General features: G+C 41.0%; 1 pseudogene; it reads left to right on the top strand.

Moving 5' to 3' along the window:
- Nucleotides 1–4,910: 4,910 nt before the first annotated feature.
- On the top strand, nucleotides 4,911–10,035 carry LOC143859277 (translocase of chloroplast 159, chloroplastic pseudogene; annotated as a pseudogene).
- The last annotated feature ends 2,864 nt before the right edge of the window (nucleotides 10,036–12,899 follow it).

Genomic DNA, 12,899 nt, shown 5'->3' with positions numbered 1-12,899 from the left:
GGAGCCGATGAAGAACTCGCCGAGTTCATAAAAAAATATTGGTTCAGTAGTTGAAGCAACTCAGTGGACTTCTGAGTTTGATCAGGGAGATTCAAGTACATTGCATGAAATGCCTCAAGCATCCATCTTCTACATTTGTCTCAAGTCTCAACCCGTATGTGTTCTTCCATCCACCTGAGTCAGATCCTCTGCCATTAGACATTAGGTTGATCCATACTGATCAGCCGGTGGGTCCCACAGTTCCGATGATATGGGCCCAAAATTAGTCTGATCAGACCATCTGATCTAGTCCTTTGATCTGTCTGACAAACAGGAAATTTTATAGGTGAGTGTGCATGAAGAAGTCTAGTTTCTTTTCAGAAAGTAGTGGGGGCCACTTCACAGGGTGATCTGAGGGTTAGCATCATCCTATGGAGATGATCCGTGCTGGACGGCCTATTTACATTATGACCCAACCAATGAACGGTTTAGATCATCATACGAAGTGGGTCCGCTGTACTTTCTGTAAATTTATATTCCCCCCATTTCTTTCTTGGGTCAGCCCATACCCTTTTATACTAGTGGGTGGCCCAAGTTAGCAAAAGGGACAAAGGTCATTTCCCTAAAGATAAAATATTAAGAAATCTTCTAATCCAACTAAGTTACTTAATCTACCGAACTACCTCACAGTTCAACAATCAGATCTGATATATTCTAGGCCCTGTTCGTTTTAGATGATGACAACCGATTGTGGGCCTCAAACAGATTGTTGGACTCCAGATTACGCTGGAGTCCAGTAATCTGTTTGAGGTTGCACCTTAAGCATTCCACTAGCAAAGTATCCAAACACAAAGGAATGCATTTCAATGGGGTAGAACCACATTGAATTCTATTAGGCACACTCTCTATTCTATAGTAATCTCTCTACCTTTGATTGATCTGGACCATCCATCTGATGGGTCTTGCATTGGATCCTCAGTGGCTCAGAAATCACGCGAATCTGATAATTTCAAGGGCATGTTTGGCAGCCAGGAAAAATTATTGCATGGAATATTTTTGGGCCCAAATATAAAAGATGAGCTGAGGAGGAGGGACTTGAAATGACACCAGTGGAGAGAGCAAAAGAAATCCTTCAAAACAGTGTTAAAATACGCTACTTCGAATTGGGGTTTTGTTTCTTCACCAGTTTTTCATGTTCTTCCCCTCTCCCACTCTCTCTAGTCTCTCAATCTCTACCAATCTCTCACAACTGGCCCCGCTAATATTCCTTAGAATATTTTTTCAGGGTTGCCAAACATGCCATAATACCTAACAATACGTACTTTTAATTATGAATATCGAACGGAGTGTGTGTGTAAGGGTGGCAAAATTGGCCGAACCGAGTCGAAATTGAACCGAAAATTCGGTTTCGGTTTGGTTAAACTAAACCGATTTAAATTTCGGTTCGGTTTCGGTTTGGTTCGATCAGGACAATGATAAATGTGCCCCTATCATCGGTTTGGGTCCGGTTTCGACATATATATGTTCGGTTCGGTTCTGTCTAGGTTTGGAGTGTAAGCATGTTCGTTTTGGGGGTAAAACCTTACCCAAACCGAACCGTTGCCACCCCTGTGTGTGTGTGTGTGTGTGTGTGTGTGAGAGAGAGAGAGAGAGAGAGAGAGAGAGAGAGAGAGAGAGAGAGAGAGACTAATATTCTATAATATTTCATATTATTGCAATAGATATTACAAAGTGAAGGTTAGAACTGTGCACATCAAAAGTACGTGAGGGAGGATTTTAGCCAAGGATTTGAGATCAGTAAAAGGAGGGAGAATAAGAAACACGTAGGCTGGTGTGATGAGAAGACAAAAGGATGAAAACAAAACAAGCACAACCATTCAAACTTTGAAGAACCATACCTAGCTTTATCATGCAAACACAAACAAACAAAAGACCTGCCCATTTTGTGGCATAACCAAAGAACCCTAATTCAAAAGCCAAATCGGCCTTAGGATCTTCTACAGGATTGCCGTTTGGATCTAGGGAAAAAATTTATAGAAAAAGTCCAGGGAAAACTAATTCCATGAAAAAAAAAACTTCAGAATACAGGGAAAATTGTTATTTTGAAAAAAATCCAAGAAAATGAACTGGCCAAATTCAGGAAAAGTCATAAAAATTTAGAAAAAAAGAAAGTCATACAAATTATGAAAAAAATAATTCCATGAAAAAACTTTAGAGTTTAATAGGATGTATTTTCTTAGAAAATAAGGAAAATTTTAATTTTGAAAAAAAGATTCCTGAAAATGAACTAGCCAAATGCAGGAAAACTCATTTTCCAAGATATATTCCCACCCATCAACCAAAACTTTCAAGTGCCAACTTAGGCTGAGTCATTGAAATAAACCAAAATGCCCCTTCACATCTTAAATTAAGTATTAATTTACATTCTCCAATGTTATAGATTATTTTGCATGATATTAGAAAGGTAGATGATATTTTCACCCCCTGCAGTACTTGCACACCTCCCTTATAATGTGATTTGACATAAAGTTGCCAACTTTTCACGTCAACTCAGGTTACATGGGTGGTGTGCAAGTACTGCATGGAGGGTGAAAATATCATCATTCTATTAGAAAACCCATATGGTATTCCAAATGGGCTTTCTCTTAACTTAACTCTAATATAAAAAAAAGGAGAAAAACGAAATGTAGATTTGATATAGGAGGAATGATAGATGCAAGGGCCCTTGAATATGTGGATCTATTCAAGGGCCCTCGCATAAAGAAGGCCCTTGAATGGATCTATTCAAGGGCCCTTCTTTAGCCCTTGCATCTATCATTCCTCTTGATATAGAGGGCAATTTTTTTCTGCCATGTGAGGCACACCCATGTTTGCCGAAAATCACATGGGCATGCAACATCAATCATTTTCATGATGAAATGAAGCTTGAAGCATCTCTTGAGTTTGCTAACGCAACAATCTACCTACCATTAACGTATCAAATGAAACTTGAAGCATATCTAGAGTTTGCTAAACAACAATCCACCTACCATTAACGTATCAAATGAAAAAAAAAATATTTATTAAAAATCTCATTTTATTATGACAATGAGATAATGTCACTTGATTGTGGCCGTCAGATCAATGTTCTCTAGATCACTAAACATATGTTCCATGTGCATGGTAGGATGACTTTGGCAAATGGGCCCACCATCATGTTTTATCATAGGAGGACTCTAGATTAGAATACCGATAAATACGTAAAAGTTAGTTAAGAACTAGCATTCTTGGGCCATGCTATGCATGAGTCTAAAATAATGGGCCCCACTCCATCAAAACATGAGGTTTAAAATTGTGCGCCCCACCGTATGCTTGGGCTTGGGTGGAGATCGCAGGACCCGCCCCATCAAAACATTTGTTAAAATGATGGGCCTCACCCTATGCATGGGTCAGCCCATCCACTATCCCATGAATGGATGAGAGTTTTTTGTAAAGATCCAGGGAAAAGAAAATTATGGAAAACAATTCTCCCTGGATACTTACAAAAAATTCTCAGGCATTCACGGGACAGTGAATGGGCTGATCATTAGTATTTAGAAACCTATTATAAATAGGGAAATGATGCAGGCACAACCATGTTTTGATAATAGGGAGTCCTATATGCTTTAACCACCTACAGAAGGTTGTTGACAGCCTTTTGGGATTGTAACAAATGATTAATGCATATAGAACAAGTTGAGTTAGTGCATATTATCAAAATATGGTTGTTCTAATATCATTTTCCCAAACAAAACTAACTTTTTTCGTAGGTAAGTTGGGATCGAACCTACGACCTCAAGGTTGATATGAGAAACCTCAACCATAGGGGTGCAACTCGGGTCGGGTTCAACCCAACTTTTGAGCAGGTTGGGTTGTATTGCGGGTTGGGAATTTATAACCCAACTGAAAATCAGCTTGGGTCGGATTGGGGTATCAGGCAACCCGACCCGACTCAACGTGAAATTTGAACGGGAAGGGTATTTCATCACGGCTGATATTGAGAAGGGGATGCAGATGGACAAGTAAGCTTCATAATGGTTGATGCTTGGTACATTATATACTTATACAAACACTGCCCTATGTACTGTTTGTAAAATTTTAAATTACAGAATGCCACTTGCACTCTCAGTAGTGTTCAATCTACATTTATGCACCTAATTTCTGACTTTCTATATTGGATCCATTAGTGTCTTAACTGAAAACTAGTATATCACTACATCATTGACCCTTCATTGCCGACTTTCTATATTGGATCTAGTAGTGTCTTAATTAGATGAATTATATGACATCCATGCATATTTTCCGAGGAAAAATAATGACAACAGAAGTACAAGTGGGGCCAACATATTTTGATGGTCTAAACACGATTCATTAAGAAAATCAGGTCGGGTCGGGTTGAACCCCGCCGGGTTGGAACTCGGGTTGGGTTGAGAAAATGGGTTCTTCGGGTTGGCCTCAACCCAACCCAACCCAACCCGAGTTGCACCCCTAACCATTGAGCTACAGAACCAACCAACCCAACCCGAGTTGCACCCCTAACCATTGAGCTACAGAACTAACCCCTGAATAAAACTATTTATTAGAAAGGTTTGATTAAATCATGATTCACAATGAGTAATTAATTAGAACATATTTTACATTTTAGGCATTTTATAGGTAAAAATACTTTAAGAAATTCCTCCACATAAAGAAAGTTGTGTATCAATCAAAACTAGAGTTTAGATATTTGTTTAGCCTCCAAAATACCCCTGTCATTTCATTTTCCATTAAATACAGTGCTTCAACCTTAATCCCTTGAAAAATCCCAAACTAATAGGAAAAATCCAACCTAACTCAAGGTTATTTTTGTAATTTCTCCATCTTTCCCTCCATGCAAGAATCTCCCTCCTATCTTATCTCCCTCCCCAGTATTTTTGTGGTTATACACTTATAGAAAATCCAGTCCAACAAATCAAAGAACAAAGAAAAAAAAAAAACCCTAACGTGGGTTCCAAAGCCACTGTTTTGCTTTTGCTGAACACAAAAGCTGAAAGACATGGAATCAAAAATCTCTGCCTCTTTTTCAACAACACAAGGGACCCCATCATCACAAATCCCAAAAATTCCACTCTCCGAATCAGGTTCTTTTCCTTTTTCTTTTGATGAAGAAAACAATGTAGAAATAGATAGTAAAAATCTCATGTCTGGTAGTGATAATGGTTCTGAAGTAGAGAGCTTTTTAACTGGTGAAGAGGGTTTTGAAACTGCCTCAGAGAGGCCTGATGAAGAAACCCTAGAAATAGCTGAAGAAAAGGAAGATATAGTGAGTTTTGTTAGAAAAACGTTTAATTTTGTTGAATCCGAGGTGGGTTTGCCTATTGATCAGTTATATGATGATGACGATGAAGGTTTGATGAGTGAGGTGGATGAAGATGGGTTTTCTGGTGTGATTAGGGTTCCTCTGGAGCAGGGTAATTCGAAAATAGATGGGCTTAGTTTGGGGGAAAACCCTGGAATTAGGGTTTTGGATGGTGTACAAAACCCTGGAATTAGGGTTTTGGATGGTGAAGAATTCGACCCACTTGGAGCTGCAGAAAGTGATGTGATGGAAAACCCGAATTTGGTTGCTGAAAATGAATTTGGGGTTTTGGGTCATGAAGAAAAAGTCCCTTCATTAGAAAGAGCTTTGGATGGTGAAGAAAACCCTGGAATTAGGGTTTTGGATGGTGGAGAATTAGACCCACTTGAAGCTGCGGAAAGGGATGTGACGGAAAATCCGAATTTGGTTGCTGAAAATGAAAGTGGGGTTTTGGGTCATGAAGAAAAAGACCCTTCATTTGAAAGGGCTGTTGTTGAGGATTCAATTGAAGCGAAATCGGGCGGAGGTGGGGATTCTGGTATGGTTAACCCTGGAATTAGGGTTTTGGATGGTGAAGAATTGGACCCTCTTGAAGCTGCGGAAAGGGATGTGATGGAAAACCTGATTTTGGTTGCTGAAAATGAAAGTGGGGTTTTGGGTAGTGAAGAAAAAGACCCTTCATTAGAAAGGGTGGTTGTTGAGGATTCCATTGAAGCGGAATTGTGCGGAGATGTGGGTTATGGTGTGGTTAACACTCCTGCCGAGACTTTGAAGGCAAGTGAAGAAGATAGTCTGCCAAGAAATTCAACACAGGAGAATTTAAATTTGGCCGTTGAAGAAAACCCTGCACCTGAAAGGCAAGAGCTTGAATCAATTGAAACCAAACATTTTGCCGGAGAGGAGGAAAATGAAGTTTTGGGTGTCAAAACTGTTGGCAAAACTGTTGTTGATCAGAATTCTACAAAAGAAGGGGATTCAGTCATTGCTGATGAATTAGATGTATGTGCTGTTGGGGGATTTGTTGAACATCGGGCTTGTGAAACTCCTGGTGTGGAGGACTCTATGGCCGAAAAAAGTGGTGGATCCGAGCAAGTAAGCCCCGTCATTGAAGAAGTGGTAGATTCACAGTTTGATGCTGTTGGTAATGGCGGTTCTGACCAAAATCTTGAATCTGTTGCCAGTACTGTTTCCAAAATTCTAGAACTGGGGTTTCACGAGTTGAAAAGTGGCATCACGGAGGTGGAAAATGGTGGGGTTTCGGCTACTGACCCTGTTGTCGATCAGAATTCTATGACAGGAGGGCTTTCAACTGTTGAAACTGAAGATCCCAATTTTGTGGGATCGGAAATAGGCCCTCTGGGGAGTTTGAAGGACAATGGGATTCCTGAAACTAGCTTGGAGGAGTCTCTGGTTGAAACAAGTGTGCTTTTGGGGGGAGTATCTGATCAAGCAAGCCCTGGCACTGATGAAGTGGTGGATTCGAAATTTGTCGAAGCAGATGCTGATGCTGTGCAGAAAAACGAGGCTCTTGTTAATGGCAGTTCTGACCAAAATCTTGAAAGCCCAGAACCCGAGTTTCACGAATCGAAAACCGGTGCTACAGAGGTGGACAAAGCCGAGGATTTGGATAAAGGGCCAGTGTCTATTGATGTTGTGAAAGATGAATCTGTAAGTAGGCTTGATGTTGTGAATATTGATGAAAGTGTTTCTCAGACAGAACTGAATTCAGACAAGGAGGTTGAATCACCTGCTGTTGTCTCGGAGGGTTCCAGATTTTTCGAAAAGTCGAATGAGGACTCCTACAGTGACTCTCATGATGCTAAAGATGAAGGTTCAGTCTCAGAAGAGCATTCCGAAGGTCTAATCTTTGGTGGGTCTGAAACTACTGAACAGATAATGAAAGAAATGGAGCAAGGTTCTACAAGTTCTCAGTCAGGTTTTGGGAGCTCTCAGAACTATTCACAGAAAATCGAAGGACAAATCATTTCAGACTCGGACGAAGTAGACACCGACGACGAGGGAGATGGAAAAGAGTTATTTGACTCGGCCGCATTGGCTGCACTTTTGAAAGCCGCAGGTAATGCTGCATCTGATGGAACTATCACTATCAACTCCTCAGACGCAGCTAGGTTTTTCTCCATTGAACGTCCCGCTGGATTGGGATCCTCAATCCCTTCTTTAAAACCCGCTCCACGATCAAACAGACAAAACATTTTTACCCCCTCAGACCTTGCAGTTACTGGGGAATCCGAAAATAACATGAGCGAGGAAGAAAAGAAGCTGCAGGAGAAGATACATCAGATAAGAGTGAAATTCTTACGCCTTGTTCATAGACTAGGCCATTCTCCAGAGGACACAGTAGCGGCACAGGTTTTATATAGGCTGAACCTTGCCGAGGGGATAAGACGAGGGAGGCAAACCAGTCGAGCTTTTAGCCTCGAAGCAGCAAAAAAGACAGCATTGCAACTTGAAACATCCGGGACAGACGATCTGGATTTCTCTATCAATGTTCTGATCCTTGGGAAAAGTGGTGTGGGTAAGAGTGCTACCATAAATTCAATTTTTGGCGAAGAAAAGACTCCCATTAGTGCGTTTGAGCCTGCGACAACCAGTGTGAAAGAGATTAGAGGAAGAGTAGATGGGGTTAACATTCGTGTCATTGATACGCCGGGTCTCAGACATTCTGTGATGGACCAAACTTTTAACAGGAGGATCTTATCATCTATAAAGACGTTGACAAAAAAATGCCCACCTGATATTGTTCTGTACATTGACCGGCTCGACACTCAGACCCGAGACTTTAATGATTTACCATTGTTAAGATCGATTAGTAGTACTTTGGGCTCGTCTATCTGGCTCAATGCCATTGTTGCTCTGACCCATGCTGCGTCTGCGCCCCCAGATGGACCTAATGGGTCCCCACTGAGCTACGAGGGATTCGTTGCTCAGCGGTCCCACATCGTTCAGCACTCTATCCGGCAAGCAGCTGGTGATATGCGTCTGATGAATCCTGTAGCCCTTGTTGAGAACCATCCCTCTTGTAGAAGGAACAGAGAAGGGCAAAGAGTGCTTCCCAATGGCCAAAATTGGAAACCTCAGTTATTGCTCTTGTGCTACTCTTCAAAGATATTATCAGAAGCAAATTCACTCTTAAAACTTCAAGACCCATCTGCTGGAAAGCTCTTTGGTTTTCGTGTTCGGTCCCCACCGCTACCCTACTTGTTGTCTTCTCTTTTACAGTCTCGAGTGCATCCAAAACTCGCTAATGATTTGGGTGGTGAGAATGATGACTCCGATATTGACTTGGCCGATTTCTCAGATTCTGACCAAGAAGAGGAAGACGAGTATGATCAGCTCCCTCCCTTTAAGCCTCTAAAGAAATCCCAAATCGCCAAGCTTAGCAAGGAGCAGAGGAAGGCTTATTTTGATGAATACGATTATCGGGTGAAGCTCCTTCAAAAGAAACAGTGGAGAGAGGAGCTTAAAAGATTGAGAGAGATCAAGAAGAGAGGAAAGGACAGTCGGGATGGTTTTGGATATGGAGATATAGGTGAGGATTTTGATCAGGAAAATGGTGGCCCCGTAGCCCTACCAGTTCCATTACCTGACATGGTCTTGCCACCGTCCTTTGATTCTGATAATCCTGCTTACAGATACCGATTTTTGGAACCAACCTCGCAGCTTCTAACTAGGCCGGTTTTGGACACACATGGGTGGGACCATGATTGTGGGTACGACGGTGTCAGCCTCGAAGAGACTCTCGCCATTGTTAACAAGTTTCCAGCAGTTTTGGCAGTTCAAATCACAAAGGATAAGAAGGAATTCAATATCCATTTGGATTCATCAGTTTCTGCGAAGCACGGGGAGAATGGTTCGACACTTGCCGGATTTGACATTCAAACTGTTGGAAAGCAACTTGCCTACATTCTCAGAGGTGAAACCAAATTTAAAAATTTGAAAAGGAACAAGACCGTTGGTGGGGTTTCTATTACTTTCTTAGGCGAAAATGTAGCCACTGGGCTGAAAATCGAGGATCAGATTTCGATTGGAAAGCGAGTGAGTTTGGTTGGTAGCACTGGTGTGATACGTTCACAGGGTGATGTGGCATATGGGGCCAACTTGGAAGCACGCCTTAAAGAGAAGGATTTTCCAATCGGGCAAGACCAGTCTACCTTGGGTCTGTCTCTGATGAGGTGGCGGGGTGACTTGGCATTGGGGGCTAACCTACAGTCTCAGTTTTCTGTTGGAAGAAACTCTAAAATGGCCGTTCGCGTTGGATTGAACAACAAATTAAGTGGGCAGATTACAGTTCGCACGAGCAGCTCGGATCAGCTTCAACTTGCTCTTGTGGGTATCATTCCAATCGCTGCTTCCATCTTTAGGACCATCTGGCCCGGTGAGTCTCATTTCGCGCACTAGATTTTGTTCTTTTTTTTCATCTCACAGTCTTCAATTTAAATCATAAGGGGATCAAGAGTTAGAAACGATTTCAAAGTTTTGCTTGGTTTATTTAAAATGTCTTCTTTTACATCCTGAATAATGTTCTAGTTATTTCAGTTTAGAATTTCTGCAGTTATTTATATTTTTTATGCTAGGCTGAAAATGTAAGGGGAATGAGTTGGAACCAAGAGGGGAATCTTGATGCTCTGTGGATTTTGGTTCATTTACTTATCTAGTTATCTATTCCATGTTTCCAGTCATTGGTAAAAGCATTATTTGTTAGTATAATTTCTGAAGCTTCTAAACAGGCTAACAATTTTAAAGCAATTTCTTTTTTCTTTATACACTGCAACATAATCTATTGAAGTCTATAAGTATTTTTCATTCCTACTCAGGCATATGATCTATTGAATTCTCTATAAGCAATTCCTTCCTACTCAGGCATATGATCTCTAATGACCAGATAAGAACAAGTGGTTTCTTCATTTGCTAAACGATCAGCCTCCGCATTGGATCTTCTCTTCAAAGGACAAAAATGAATATGGTGGCCATCTAATCTTTCTAATACCTTTTCAAATGTGTATGTTTGCTTTCATCAGTATCCCACCCTTCTTTTTGCCATCTAATTACATTTAGATAATCACTTTCTTAGTAAGGTTCCTCTCTCAGAAAATGAATCAAAAGATCAACTACTAGGCTGAGAGCCAAAGCTTCTGCCTCAGTGGAGTTCCTCTTTCTCCCTTCCCACTACCAATGTTTCATGGAGACACGTGGGCACATATCGCGTCATGGGAACTGTTGATCTGATGGGCCATTGTAAATCGTATGCTAAATCTTGAATCAATGCCTTTCCCACTACCAATGTTTAATGGAGAAAAATTCATTTTTGCCAAACATTGCATAAATTTACATCACTTGGGCCATGTTTGGCAACCTTGAAAAAAAAAAACAGGGAATATTTGTTGACACAAGGTGAGACGGGTAAAGGGGTGGTGAGAAAGGAGAGCATGTTTCATTTGTTTTGCAGACTTATCACATGCTTTCCTCACCAGTCACCACCACCCCTTCAAATCGCGCTTGCCTGGCTGCTATGAATGCATCTTTAATGGTTGCAAAACATGTTATCACCCATTACTTAAGTAACAAACCCCGCAATGGCAGAAGCCTCATGCACTGGGCCGCCCTGAAGTAGCAAACCCACGTAATTAAAAATGTACCACATCTCTTCACATATCTACATATTTTTAATACCGATCCCTCGATTCGATCTATAATTTTCATCAATCCAATGGGCAAAATGCCAAGGATGGGGAAGAGTCTCCTTCAACCATTCTATTTCACTCCGTAAAATCCCCCCCTTCCACGAACACCTGATCTAGGATGTCATGGTGCTACTTTGCTTTATATGCAAAAAACAGAGTGTTCTAGCTTGACAATTTGCAAATAGAGAGCCATCACATTTGAGTGAATTTTGCAAAGGACCAATTACCAATGGGGGGCAAACATTAGGCAGAATTATCAACTGGACCCATGCTTTTCATAAATTACCAATGGGGGACAAAATCTGTCTTTTCAGTAAAAGCTGGACGAAAATACCCTTTGGCATATAAAACACGTTTTGACTTTGGAAGGGGGTTTTCAAGTCTCTACGATTGGGGTTATTAGGTATCAAAATGGGGTTACCAATTTCAGAATGGGGTTTTCAAGTCTCTACAATTGGGGTTATTGGTAACCCCATTTTGGTACTTGATAACCCCAATCCTAGAGATTTGAAAACCCCATTCCAAAACTCCAATACCCTCGGCCAATTTTCAAGGACTTGATAAGCCCATTCAGAAATTGGTAACCCCATTTTGACCTTGGAAGGGGGTTTTCAAGATATCCCCAGTGAATTGTTTTTAACTCATAAAAGACCAAAATGTTGAAAGATTACATAGTTGAAAGACCAAAATACCGGCTAGCTAATATGTTTTGATAGGGCCCACCAACTCAATTCAAATCCAAGCATCTAGTGGGGCTCACCATTTTGCCTCATGTTTTGATGGGACAGGTCCCATGATCTACACCTGAGCCCATGCATAGTGTGGGCCCACCATCTTACACTTCATGTTTTGACCATTTTGGGAATTTTTGTCTCTTTACAATCTAATGTTTGTCTTCCCGCATGTAAGGCTATTTTGGCCTACAATCTAGGGCTGCAACTCGAGCCGGGTTTAAGCCGAAAATAGCCTGGGTTGGGTTCAGGTTTCATGGGTTTCGGGTTGAGCATTCAAAAGCCCGCATGAATCTCAGGTCGAGCCGGGTTTGAAGGGGCCTGACCCGACCCAAGTTACATAAGTATGTACATTTTTTTCTATTGTTAGTTAAAAGTTAAAAGTGAAAACCCACGCACCACTGTTATTGTATGTGAGTGTAATTTCTGCTTCTATGAGTTGATTCAGGTGTTTGATTCAGCATTGTTTGATTGTAATTACAACATTGTTTGATTATAGCATTGTTTGATTCAAGTATAATGTGAGTATAATTACATCATTCTTTGATTCAAGTGTAATGTGAGTGTAATTTCTGCTTCTATGAGTTGAGTTGCCTTCCAAACAAGAATTTTCCTTAAAAAATTGCGTCAACGTGAAAAAACCCGACCCGAGATATTTCTCGGGTAGGGTTGGGTTCGTAGGGTTGGGTTCTCCAAAACTCGACCCGCCCGACCGGAGTTGCAGCCCTACTACAATCTAGTAACGAGGGTATTTTGATCACAAATTGATGGCTTGACCAGATTTGCAAAATTCACTCAAATGTGATAAATCTTACATCATTCTTCAACATAACAGTGGTAATTTTACTAATCATTTCATACATAACTTTGCTTTTGTTTGCTGGAAGCAAGCCTAGTGTAGAGTGAAGAATATTGGAATAATTAACCTCCCAAATAGCTCTCTGATCAGCTCAATCCTGACCGTTCACTTGAAAGACTTCGACGGCTAGGATCAATCAATCGTTGTTAGTGGGACATCACCCCTTGGTTTTGTAAGGGGTGATCATGGCCCACCCAAAATAAACCATCATAGCCGTCCAATTACCAACTCATAATCGATTACCCACAATTGCACCAAACCAACTTCTAGGA

The sequence above is a fragment of the Tasmannia lanceolata genome, unplaced genomic scaffold (genome assembly GCF_043159265.1).
Source record: "Tasmannia lanceolata isolate RefF3 unplaced genomic scaffold, GAP_Taslan_0.1 ptg000002l, whole genome shotgun sequence".
NCBI lineage: Eukaryota > Viridiplantae > Streptophyta > Magnoliopsida > Canellales > Winteraceae > Tasmannia > Tasmannia lanceolata.
Note: the sequence above shows the minus strand (reverse complement) of the source record. Positions and strands in the feature narration are given on the sequence as shown.